This window comes from Ctenopharyngodon idella, chromosome 20 (assembly GCF_019924925.1).
Source record: "Ctenopharyngodon idella isolate HZGC_01 chromosome 20, HZGC01, whole genome shotgun sequence".
Taxonomy (NCBI): Eukaryota; Metazoa; Chordata; class Actinopteri; order Cypriniformes; family Xenocyprididae; genus Ctenopharyngodon; species Ctenopharyngodon idella.
Window position 1 is genome coordinate 21,988,691 of NC_067239.1, and position 13,521 is coordinate 22,002,211.

A 13,521-nucleotide genomic window follows, 5' to 3' on the forward strand; every position below is an offset into this window, starting at 1 on the left:
CTTAATGAACCTCAGTGAGGCGATTGAGTGCCATTAGTTTAATGTGTGTGTGTGTGTGTGTGTGTGTGTTGTGGATCTGGTGCTTCATATGTTACTTCACTGTATTGATTAGTATATTGTAGTCATAAACAGATTTTCTAAAAAAAACTTCCTTTTTGGCAATTGTTTTGTAGTAAGTCAATTATTCTGTCCTGATTGACTAGATTTTATTTATGTTTAGGGTCTCAGAGACTCCAGTGCTGTATGTGTAAAAAATAAATAAAAATTATGATAATAAAATTAGGCTACCAATAATTTTCCTTTTAAACTATTTTAATAAGTTCCTCTCACTAATCAAAACCCAGCAGACCGAATACATACAAATAATTTAAAAAAAAAAAATCAATAAATACAAAATGATACATGAATCGGCCAGGTGCATAGTCCAAAAGGGTTGTACCTAGTCTCTTAATGAGTCATGGGTGCGTTTTGGGCGTAACGTGCAATAAACCAATCACAGTCTCATCTCCCATTCCCTTTAAAAAACAGTTGCGCTTGCACCATGGCAGATTCGCTGTTTACATGGCGGAATTTGCAAGCGTAAAAAAAGACTGAACAGAGAGGAATCCTTTTATTTTTAATATTTAAAAATGTTTGTGTTGCTGCACGTCCCTGTGTGTGTAACAAGCAGAATGTATGCTCGTTATTAGCATATTACTAACGCGCACTTTAAAAAAATATAGTGCGCCATTGACTTTAGATTTAGACCAGGTTTTTGTTGGTCAATGGCGCAGTCATTTTCAGTTGCCTCAAAATAGCAATGCACCAACGTGGCTGAACACGCCTCGTTTTCAGACCAGCACGCCCATGGGCGATCAGATGGGCACGACTGCATTTGCTATTTAAACAACGTGTCGCTGGACATGAAAATGATAACTGCGTTGGGCTGAAACTAGCACTGAAACTGGCGCCGCATTGCGCCGGGTGTATGATAGGGCCCATAGTAATGAAGAACATTTGAAACTTGTTATCTAGCTTTTTTGTTTTTTGAGGTAGGGTTCTGGGATCAAAAATGTGAAATTAAATTTTATCTAGTTTTGTCTTTGCATGTAAAAGTTTGCAAAAAAGTTTTTTTAAAGAATAAGCAGATCATCACTCAAAAAAAATTATTTTACGATATTGTTCAGTTTATTAAAAAAATTATTTTCATTTTCACCATTGTATTAGGATTCCCATTCAAACACAATTGCATTGTGTTAAACTCACTTGAAACAGTTGCGTTTTGGCTCAACTCAATATTTTCATTTTGAAAGAACATGTTTCAATTAAGTAGGCCAAAAAAACATTTGATGTTATTTTTGAAGTAAATTAAGTTAATCCAACACAAATCTTTTTTTAACCACTTTACTTAATCCATTTGAGTTGAGAGTACATAAATTATTTTAGTTGTGTTAAAATAGCATTATAAAAACTATAGGAACAGGATTTCCCCTTCCCATCATGCTTTGCACAGGGCTGGATAGGGAGAGTAAATGTTGAAATAAAATATTATTTGATGCATTTTTTTATCAAGATAATAAAATTGGGAGACTTGTTATTGCTTAATGTTCTTTAATGTTTATATTTAAAAGAGTATGTTAGTGCTTTTGGGGGTTACCATTGTAGTGAAGTGTAGAGCATGTGCTTGGGTTGAGGACCTGCTAACAACTGTTGTTTTAATAATAAAAAAAACAACTACATTGGGCATGCCATGGATGTAACAAAACCATCTTCTGGCTAACGCCTAACAGTAAGAGTCTTTACAGAGTAAAGATTTTGTAAAAGGTTTTCTTGTTATAACATTTGTAAAGGTTGTAAAAACTGTTCTTGAACACATTCACTAACTACTCAATTTAACTGTATTGCTTGTTTTAAATTTGTTTGATATTAATTTTAGGATAATTGAACTTAATAGTTTTGGTCAAAATTAAGAATGTTAACCTGATTCAACTAAATGGCATTAAATTAACCTTATGTAATAAACTTAAGTTTACTGAAATTAACAATGTTAATTAAATGCAACATAACCCAGTTATGTGGAACCTGTTGACATAAAAGAGTAATGTAAATCCATTGTATAATTTAGCAAATTGACGATTCAACTGATGCAACTGTGGGAAGAAAAAATCAATTTCAACTTCAAGATATTGGGTCATGGCAAATGTTTTGGTGTCAGAGTGCTGCCACACGGGGGTTGAGAAGAGAATATAGGCCATTACCAGCCTGTCAGTCCTTCTGATGGATCACAGTACAATCTAATCACAGACGCCTGGTACCCTCACCGCACACATGACACGAACACATACGCCCAATTAAGAGAACCTCAAACAAATCTAGATTAGTTCAAGTGCCTTATTTTAAGGCATCTGTTTCTCTTCCTGATCCCCGTTCACACAGCATCAAAGATTAATTCTATTCTTTCAAGGTGCACACCAGGCTAGTTTGGTAATCATTCATTTGAGACAGAAGTCCAGGCCACAGAGGGCAATATAAGACCCGGCTGATAACATATACTAATTCAACTAATTAACTTTTCTTTCCTTTCTTATGACTATTGTTCAATCAGATTAATGAATTAGCATACTTAATTTGAAGCACACATCCCCTTTTCCCAGCTTGACAGCTGTTGAATGTGAAAACGGCATTGTTGAAAATATAAATCAGAAGATAAAATCGAATCACAGTGACCTTTTTGGATGGAATTTGCGTATTTCTCAGCACTCAGCAACTCCTCTTATATGACGCTCAAGGTTAATTGCGTTGGAACTGCAGTCATGCAAATAATTACTCTGAATTTATGCAGAATGAAGACATTCAGGCAGTGCTGCTTGGTTGCTTTGATGGAGAGAGTGAGATTCAGTAAGCATACTTGAGTGAAATGAGCCATATCTCAAATCTGTGTAGCCACTGATATAATTATAATAGATGATGACTGATTCTTACTTTTGTAAGTCATTCTGGGGGGAAGCATCATCTACTAAATGCCTTAATTATTCTTTATTTCTTTTTTCTTATCTTGAATGTTACAATCAAATATTCCTATATTGTGTATCTATTGTCCTCCTGGCTCCCCTCCCCCAAATGAGTGTTGATTAGGTGTTAAACAGCACATTCACAGCTAATTGCTAAACCTGTAATTGTAGGCTTGTGAGGTTGTAAGGTAACACATGGTGCCATTAAAACTGTTGAATGTGCACTTGGATGAGCACTCTGAAAGGCAGAAGGCAAAAATGTAATTTAATTGGAAGGTAGTGTTTTTTGCCCATGTTAAAACTAGTTCAGACTGAAGCAGTGTTGTTATTGTTAACTAAAAACTATTGAAAATCATTTTCTGTAAATTAAATAAAGCTGAAATAAAATATTAGATAAAAAATGTAAAAATAAAAACTTAGAAAAAATTAGAAATGTCATTGGCAACTAACTGAAATAAAAGTTTAAGCTGACGTACTAAAATTACTAAAACTTTAACTGCAATTTAAGATAAATAGAAATATTAAAAAAACAAACTAATAAAATTGACAAAAGCACATGACAAAACTACTAAAACTTAAATTAAAATTCAAATGAAAACTGAAACTATAAAAATAAAATTTAATTCAAAACATTAATAAATACTATAACACAGTGTCTACGCCGGACGCGAGCAGTGCGGCTCGGTGCGATGCAACGCGATGCGACGTGTCAAAAGACAAAAGAAACCATTATAATCAGTGATAACATTGGATGCGGCGCGACGCAACACGACACAACAAATTCCAAACAGTAAACGGTCTGACGTAGTCCAAGTGCTTTGCAACGGTCGGTTTGTCGTGTTTTGTCGGTCGCATCTGGTGTAATAGTATATGAATCATACTAAAATAACACTAGACCGGAGATTGGTGGCAGTTAATTATTATTGCAAGCAATGCATACTAGTAAATAAGAAGCAAAAATACCATATACTCTTCCATTTGTTTATGTAAAAATAATTGTTTATAAAGGCCAAAAGTAGCAAAAATGGACAGTATGTGAGGCCTTTACAATGTTAAAAGGAAAAGTGATATAAAGACATGGGATAGTTTTAATGATTTCTTTTTCTTCTTTTTTTTTTCTTTTTTTGTGACTGGGTATGTTTATGCATTAACCCAAGTAATAATTTAAAAAAAAAAATCTAACAATATGGATCATAAATTCAATGTCTGTTTCTTACTTAGTGGAGAAGTATCCTTAACTGTACAGAGCTGGTCACACTTACTTGTTCTGTTAAACTAAAAAGAGAAAAAGACATGATTGGTAGGAAACCAGTTACAATTTTGAAAGTTAAAATGTATAGACATTTTAAGAAAGAAATCATTTACCTGTTGAGATTGTGTTGATAGTCTGGATGGTTGAGCTCCAAAAAACAGAAATGAGGTGGCTGTGACAGTTACAGATTTGAAAAACAAAAAGGCGGGAATAAAGAACCCTAAAACTCCAACACAAAGAACAGTTTTAGCATAAAACTGTTCTTCAGGATGATATGGTTCTAAATAGAACTGTAACTACATGTAAAGGACTTTTAAAAAGCATCGTTTTTAAGAGTGTAGATGCTTAAACTGTGTGTTCATCTACATTTTACAGGAGGAAAAATGTGTGTCTCTAAATTTATTTAATGTATGCAGTGACACCTACTCCCTCCTCAAAATCTACAATAGTGAAAAGTATTCCTCTCTCAAACAGTGAATGTTAAAATACATTTACTAAATATAAAATATTTTTGGAAACAACGGTGTGTAGACTTTTTGTGATTTGTTTTTTACTGTTTTGTATTTTATTAACATACAGTAACATACTGACATAGAAAGTAATGTATGTAGTCATAAAATCAGAGACTCTCCCCTTGAGGGGATCACAAGTGGTCACAGTAGATACATTTAAGACTCATTTCACTTCCAGGTGTGAATGGTGATCTGTCTGGGCTGACCAATTATGTTTGGATCATCTGAGATGGATCTTAAAACCAAGTGTAAACAGGGCCATATATTATACGTATGTGCCATAAAAGTTTATAGCGACACAATTGGGTATTTAGACCGAAACCGAAGAGTTGCTGAATAAAACACATTTTAAATAGGCTACAACTCCACTAGGCCCCAGTCCATGCTTGAAGACTTCAGAGCAGATGTCACTGAACTTACAAGGACTTCAGAGCAGGTGAAAGCAGAAAGAAATCCAATCCCCTTCAAAAAACACCTCTACGAAAACTCCCCTCAGAAATGGGACACCTCACTTCAAGTCTGTCATATCGAAGTCCAACACTCTCCCTGACTCACCATTTAAAACTTAAAACATCAAAGTCCCTCCTTAACAATGAGGCACAACAGCTTACCCTTCAAAAGAACAGCAGAAAGTTTTTTTTCTTCATCTTTTTCCTTGCCTTCGTCCCAAACAATGGCTTGTAAACGACAAAAGGGAAGGAAAAATAAAGGAAGGTTATGAGGAGATTCGCCCTTCACCTGCTGGGAGTAATACAATCGCTTAACGACCACGACAGGCATTATAGGCCACGCTTTGGAGAAAGAAGACCACATGCTTTATGTCCGACAAAGACCTTAGATCCCGTCTAGAGTTGCACGGCCTTAAATGTACTTCCCCCCACTCCACCCATCAGTAATAAGTGCCCTCAGCGCTTTCAAAAGTCAACAACGGCGAGCATTGCTGTGATAAAGCACACACTTAAAGGGACAGTTATAAAAAAATGCATTATCACTCACTAGTCATCATTTGCTCACCTTTATGTTGTTCCAAAACTCTGACTTTCTTTAGTGTATAGAAAACAAATATGTGAATATCCTGGCCACTCTTTTCACTATAATGAAAGTGTATGAGGTGTCAAGATCCAATGACTATAAGAGCATGATGGTTAGTTCATATGACTTTATACTGCAAATCTTCTAAAGCCATTACATGGAAAACGGAAATTCCTGACATCCGCCTTAAACTTTTTTGGCACATTCATAAGAGCGAAGTGATGTTCGACCATTCATGAATGTATCATTATTTTGATTCAGATATTTTCAGTGAATTGTTTGAACCAGTTCACATAACTGGTTTGAATAATTTGTTCACAAATTGGTCTGATTTTAGATTAAATTTCAGTCTGTTTCTCACAAAAATATTTATACGTTAATAAAAGCCTAAATTAAATCTGTTCATCATGTAATGTGATTGTGTCTCTTCAGAAAATTTTGACTAAACTTCTCAATTGATATGGATTAATTTTATCTCTTTTGAAGCATCAAACTGTCAGCATAGCTGTCTATGGAGGGAAAGCTCTCAGATTTCATCAAAAAGATCTTTATTTGTGTTCAGAAGATGAACGAAAGTCTCACGGGTTTGGAACGGCATGAGGGTGAGTAATTAATGACAGAAATTTCCCTTTAACTATTTCTTTAAAGGATTATACAAAATGTGCCTAAATTTAGAAGTCTGAGAGAATGACAAAGAATGGTTTTAATGGAAGATGGAGTGTGAGTAGAGACATTTTTTGAGGATGGAGAAATGAAAGACACTTAGATGAGTGGAGATAAAAGAGAGGGAAGGAGAGGAGAGAGGTTGTGGTGTCAGGGTTAGGTGTGCTTAAGGGCACGTTAACAAAGACTCAGCTCATTTAACAAAAGTGTGTGACACCCACACATATGCACACCCACACATAAAAAGCACGCTCATGCACACACATAAATTGTGCAAATAAACCTCTTTAATTCTCTATTTGGTGTCTTGATTTATAGGCATAATAGAGAGATTAATTATGAGAAATTATGGGAAAATATTCCAAACTTGATCTGCCAAGGTTCAATGTGTTATGTCTTTTAACCATTCAAACCCCAAGTTTTTCTCCACCACTTGGAAGAACCTTGGATTGTTTCCAAACAGGTTTCTCAAGCATGAACCACAACATCATCACACATGTTTTCCCACCCCAAATTGGTTGAGCTAAGTTTGCTATGTCCGTCCACTTTCAGGTATATTACTTGTAGTTGTCTCTATTTTCTGGCATATTGTGACGTACATACAAGTGAAACAGATTATCGAAAAGCAAAAAATGTGGTTCTATCCATCAGTTGATGATTGATGGAGGCAGATTTTTACTACATTACTGTACTTAAGTATATTTTTTAATATATAGTATTTTTATTTTGGGAAACTTCTACTTCACTACATTCCAAAGAAATCGTCACCCACTCCGAGTCGCGATAGCAATGTCCGATTCATGAACAAGCTGATTCTTTCGCAAACTGCACTGAACGATTCCTTTGTAAAATGGACTGATCCGATTGCATCTGTTCTCGAGTCAACAACTCACTGATTCATATGATCCAGTCTTCAGTTAATAGGTGTGTTCGATGTGAAGTGGCGCTGTGAGAGCTGACGGTTTGCTTTTGAATCGCTCTTCCAGTACTTTGACGTCATACACCGATCAATCTGTGCAGCGCCTCTTCAAGTCGAAAACACCAAATAATAATTTGTCAACACACATTTACACACATTTTTTTGCTTTTTTTTATAGGCTGTATAGTATATTTTGTAATTTTCACTAAAATAAAATGTTTTTAAACTTGCAGATCAATACATATTAAGTGTCTGAAATGTCGACCCAGGACAAGGTATAGGACTAAGCAAGCTTTGGGGGTGTTGATGGAAGCGATCTACTCCATCTATGTTTTGATCATTACATTTGAGCCACTAAACTTCTCTCGACCTCAAACGGAATCCATCGAATCATGTGATCTGGTGACTGTGGAGGCCATTTGGCTATAGTGAACTCACTGTCATGTTCAAGAAACCACTTTGAGATTTGAGCTTTGTGACATGGCATTCTGACCCTACCATCTGAATGTTGCAGCAGAAAATCGAGACTCATCAGTTTTTCCAATCTTCTATTGTCTAATTTTAGTGAGTCCATGCGATTTTTAGCCTCAGTTTGCTGTACTTGGTCTTCTGCTGCTGTAGCCCATCTACTTCAGTATTTGTGTGTTCAGACACGCTCTTTTGCAGACCTCGGTTGTAACGAGTGGTTATTTGAGTTACTGTTCCCTTTCTATCAGCCGGAACCAGTCTGGCCATTCTCCTCTGACCTCTGGCATCAACAAGGCATTTTCATTCACATAACTGCTGCTCACTGGATATTTTCTCTTTTTCGGACCATTCTCTGTAAATCATAGAGATAGTTGTGTGTAAAAATCCAAGTAGATCAGAAGTTTCTGAAATACCCAGACCAGCCTGTCTGGTAGTGGTGCTAGCAACCATGCCACGTTCAAAGTCACTTAAAGGGATAGTACACCCAAAAATGAAAATTATATCATTATTTACTCACCCTCGAGTTGTTGCAAACCAGTATGAGTTTATTTCTTCTGTTGCACACAACAGAAAATATTTTGAAGAATGGTGGTATCCAGACAGTTGACATTAGCCATTGACTTCCATTGTAGGAAAAAAATACTATTGAAGTCAATGGCTACCGTCAACTGTCTGGTTACCAACATTCTTCAAAATATCTTCTTTACAGGTTCAAACCTCATACAGGTTTGGAACAACTTGATGGTGAGTAAATGATAACAACATTTTCATTTTTGGGTGAACTATCCCTTTAAATCACCTTTCTTCCCAATTCTGGTGCTCAGTTTGAACTTCAGCAGATCGTCTTGACTATGTCTACATGCCTGTTGTGTGATTGAGATGAATTAACGGGGCAATTTTGGAAGGAGTTGAACAGTAACTTAGGCCAATTAAATGCACGTTAGGCAAATGAGTACCTTTGTATTCATAGAGACAATCTTTGGCATCAAAGAGTACCTATGGCTTTTGAACGCCTCAAAAGACTAATAGAGACACTCCTCAAGTCACTCTAGAATAATGTGAGCAGATATTGATTTCTGATCAAAACAAACATATGCATACTACCATACAGACTATATATAGATAATATAATATAGATACTATATATAGATAATATAATCCCTATATAGATTACTCCCCATTGTTACGCTACCTCAAATTTCTGATCTGTCATCTACCTTAACCTCTGACCCACGCTTGAGGGGAAAATTACCTTTAGCCATGGCTAACACAAACCTGCGCTACCGGCGGCCCTGAGAGGAGCCCCCAGCAGCCTAGCGTGATGGAATAGCGGCATTAACTCTACTCTTTGTCCACAGAATAGCTCCATTGTGAGGGCCCCCTATGAGCATGCTGACTAAGGCTACAGAATGAGTCCTCTTCTAAGCCTGACCAGGGGGGCAGGAGAGGGACGGGGGTCCAGCTTAACTCTCCACGCCCCCTTCCCCTCCCACCTGGAGAGTTCTAGGAATTTCCTGATTCAATATAACTTGCTAAATACCTCTCCTTCATCTCGCCCTCCCTCTATATGTCCAATCCTCTCATTCATGCAGTCACTCATGCATCCACCTTTCCATTCACTCATTCATTCACATGCCCTATGGATTTTTTGTAATGTAGGTCAATGACATATAAGAGCAAACATGAAAAAGAAAACAAGAAATCATTTAAAGTCTATTGTAGAATGTGTGAAGTTCTTAAAAATGTATTATTTACTATATATATATATATAAATATACAGTTGCAAGAAAAAGCAAGTGTGAACCACTTGCAGAATTTGTGAAAATGTGAAAAATTTTAACAAAATAAGAGAGATCATACAAAATGCATGTTATTTTTCATTTAGTACTGTCCCGAGTAAGATATTTTACATAAAAGATGTTTACATATAATCCATAAGACAAAAAAATAGCTGAATTTATTAAAATTACCCCATTCAAAAGTTTGTGAACCATTGATTCTTAATACTGTGTGTGGTTACCTGAATGATCTGTTTTTTTGTTTTGTGATGGTTGTTCATGAGTCCCTTGTTTGTCCTGAGCAATTAAACTGAGCTCTGTTCTTCAGAAAAATCCTCCAGGCCCTGCAGATTCTTCAGTTTTGAGGATTTTTTGCATATTTGAACCCTTTACAGCAGTGACTGAATGATTTTGAGATCCACCTTTTCACACTGAGGACAATTGAGGGACTCAAACATAACTATTAAAAAAGGTTCAAACATTCACTGATGCTCCAGAAGGAAACACAATGCATTAAGAGCCGGGGGTGAAAACTTTTTGAATTTGAAGATCAAGGTAAATTGTACTTAATTTGTCTTCTGGGAAACATGTAAGTATCTTCTGTTGCTTCCGAAGGGCAGTACTAAATGAAAAAAAAAAATTGATATTTAAACGAAATAAGAAAAATTTGTACATCTTCATCCTGTTCAAAAGTTTTCACCCCCTGACTCTTAATGCATCGTGTTTCCTTCTGGAGCATCAGTGAATGTTTGAACCTTTTTTATTAGTTGAGTTTGAGTCCTCAGTGTGAAAAGATGAATCTCAAAATCATTCAGTCACTGCTGTAAAGGGTTCAAATATGCAAAAAATCCTTGAAAACTGACGAATCTGCAGGACCTGGAGGATTTTTCTGAAGAACAGAGCTCAGTTTAACTGCTCAGAACAAACAAGGGACTCAGGAAGAACCATCACAAAACAAAAAAAAAACAGTCGTAGATCATCCAGGTAACCACACACAGTATTAAGAATCAATGGTTTACAAACTTTTGAACTGGGTCATTTTAATAAATTCAGCTATTTTTTTGTCTTGTTGATTATATGTAAACATCTTTTATGTAAAATATCTTACTTAGGACAGTACTAATTAAAAAATAGCATGAATTTTGTATGATCTCTCTTATTTTGTTAAAATTATTCACATTTTCACAGATTCTGCAAGTGGTTCACATACTTTTTCTTGCAACTGTATATATACATATACACAATAAGGTCCAATGAACATGCAGAAATAAAATAGACTTAATGAGGTTCTTTTTCCTTCATTTCAAAATGAATTTTGATTCATAAATTAAAAACATGCCCATAGAGGAGGTACATTCAATTGTTTGTGTATTTTAATGTATTTTTTAATAAATTAGTAGGACAAAAAAAGAGAGTTATGTCATTAACCTATACGAGTCCATATGGTAGTATGCATATGTTTGTGTTGATCAGAAAACAACATCTGCTCACATTATTCTAAAGTGAATTGAGGAGTGTTTCTGTTGGTCTTTTGAGGCGTTCAATAGCCATAGGTACTCTTTGATGCCAAAGGTTGTCTCTATGAATACTCATTTGCCTAACGTGCATTTAATTGGCCTAAGTTACTGTTCAACTTCTTCACAAAATGCCCCGTTAATTCATCTCAATCACACAACAGTCACAGGTCACATAGTGTTTATTGTAGGCCGCTCGCTTTAGCAACGACTCGGCTACATTTGCATCCAAACTCGAAAGGCCAACAGTTCAGTCCCATAATAGTCAAAGAAATGAGAGTTACAATGTAGCCAAATGGCTGTTGTGTAAATCTAAATCACCCCCTTCACTCTCTTTGTCTCTTTGATTAGAGTATGGAGATTAATTCATCCTCTTATAGTGGTCAGTTTCTACAAATAACAAAATTAAACAGTGCATTCGCGGAGGCCTCAGATGCACGTCTTGAATCCAAATGTACATGCGTGTTGTTCCTCACTTCGCTGTGGATAAAAGCCACTGCTAAATGGATAAATGTAAATGTGCATGCAGCCTTTTATTTGGAAACCCATTCAAAGGGTTCTCGCGCTGGAGCTTTGGATACATGATTCAGTTTGGTTTAACTCTAATTACATGCCTCTGAAAGGCCGTCTTCTCTGATCTTGAATACCACCGTGAAGTGAATCGCTCCAAAAGATCAACCGAAACACTTTTCAGCAAATGCTTCAATTTCACAGCCTTATAGTTCAAGTCGTAGCACATTTGTAGATCCCCCTAAACTTATGTGAAAACATTAAGGTTGTCTAAAGGGAAAAATGATTTGTGGCTCATGATTAAAACCACTTGAGATCAATGACATGGTTTATTATGTTGATCTGTAGCAGCACCTCCGAACGGCTCGAGTGTGGATCATACACAGTAACTAATCCCAGACTCACACACAGTCATCGAGGTTCACACAGAGTCGAGCCATAAAACCACACTTCCGCTCACTAACCCTGAATCACTTTGTTGACACGTACCTGTCGATGAACGTGCGATGCGTTTCAGGCAGAAAAAGCTGGAAAATAGCCTATGAAACAAGAATTGGATGAAGCTTGTGTCTATAATGTGAGATTTACTGAGACAAAGTGCTCTTGTTTAAATCAGCGGCTTTTTTGAAATGGTTGTGGCCGGGGCGCAGCGCCAGAATTGGAGGCATGTGTTGGTGCAGCGACGGGGCGGGTTTATGGTCTCTGCTAGTGTTTGATGTGCTATAATGAGGAAGTGAGTGACTTCCTGTGGTTAACGGGAGCGAGGGAGATGGATGACGGGGGAGGCCGTAAATGAAAAGCAGCAGTAGCGCAGTTAACAGAGGCCGGGGTGTGCGGGTTAAACGTTTTTCAAATGTTTTAACTGCGTTCTCTTCGACGCGACGGGGGGCGAGGATATGTCAGGGTCAAGAGGTGACAGGCGAGATGTGTGCAGTCCTACATGTCATTATTTCCTGGAAGATAGGGTGCACTTGGTTTAATTATGTGGGCTCAGATCCAGATGGATCTGGTTGGAAACTTTTGGAGTCCGTTTAACTTTTACTGTCATCGTAAGCTTTGTGTTGAGTTCACGGTCTTCCACTCTTTTCAGGAAGACGGCAGCTTTCGCACATAAGAGATAAAGTTGAGCTTATCTTTTAACTTGATTCTAAGTTCAAAGACAGATATGAAGATTAAATGCATGTACATAAATGGTCCTAACTGACCAAGTACTCACTAACTTCCTGCTCTTGACATTTTCAAAAAATGCAGTGTCTCTCTTTACATCTCATTGGTTGTCGTCAAGACAACCCAATCACCCTGTTGCTTTCCAGAACACCATTTGCTATTGTATATGTCGTTTCAACTTTGACCTCTGTGGTGGGAGCTGCGACCTTTCACCAGGCCCACACAGAATCCACATCCACACAACTCCGGCAGAATTTCACAGATCCTTTCCTAAAATCATAGCAGAAAATACAACAAAAATCCTATTTGGGCCTGTTTTTACTAGCTTAAGAAGAATGATTCATCTGAGCACTTATTCACTGGGTATCATTGCACATTTCCTGAAGAGATCTCTTTACCGATTCACAAGCTCTCATTTCAGTTCACTTGCAATTTGATTTCATTCTGATACATTTGCGTGCGTTTCTGTTACAATGTCCATTTTGTATAGATCAAATTCAAACAGAAATTTAAAGAGGTATTCATCAGACTGATTCAAACAATAACTCCTGAAGTCCTTTTAAACGATTCATTAAAAGGGCTGACCCAGAAGAGTCATTTGTTCATGAATCAGAATACACTGGTTGTGTTGTATGCTTTTGATTCACTAAAAAGAACTGGTTCATAAGAGTCATTTGTTTATGAATTGGACTACACTGATTATGACTCTCTGACTT

The 13,521-nt window shown here is 36.7% G+C and overlaps 1 long non-coding RNA gene across 1 annotated transcript in view; it reads left to right on the forward strand.

The window, feature by feature from the left end:
* LOC127502357 (uncharacterized) overlaps positions 1 to 13,521 on the forward strand; it is a 30,088-nt gene that overhangs the window by 1,945 nt on the left and 14,622 nt on the right. Inside the window, exon 2 of the long non-coding RNA XR_007926840.1 lies at positions 6,273 to 6,388. This is a non-coding gene — a long non-coding RNA (uncharacterized LOC127502357). The remainder of the gene's footprint in view (positions 1 to 6,272; positions 6,389 to 13,521) is intronic.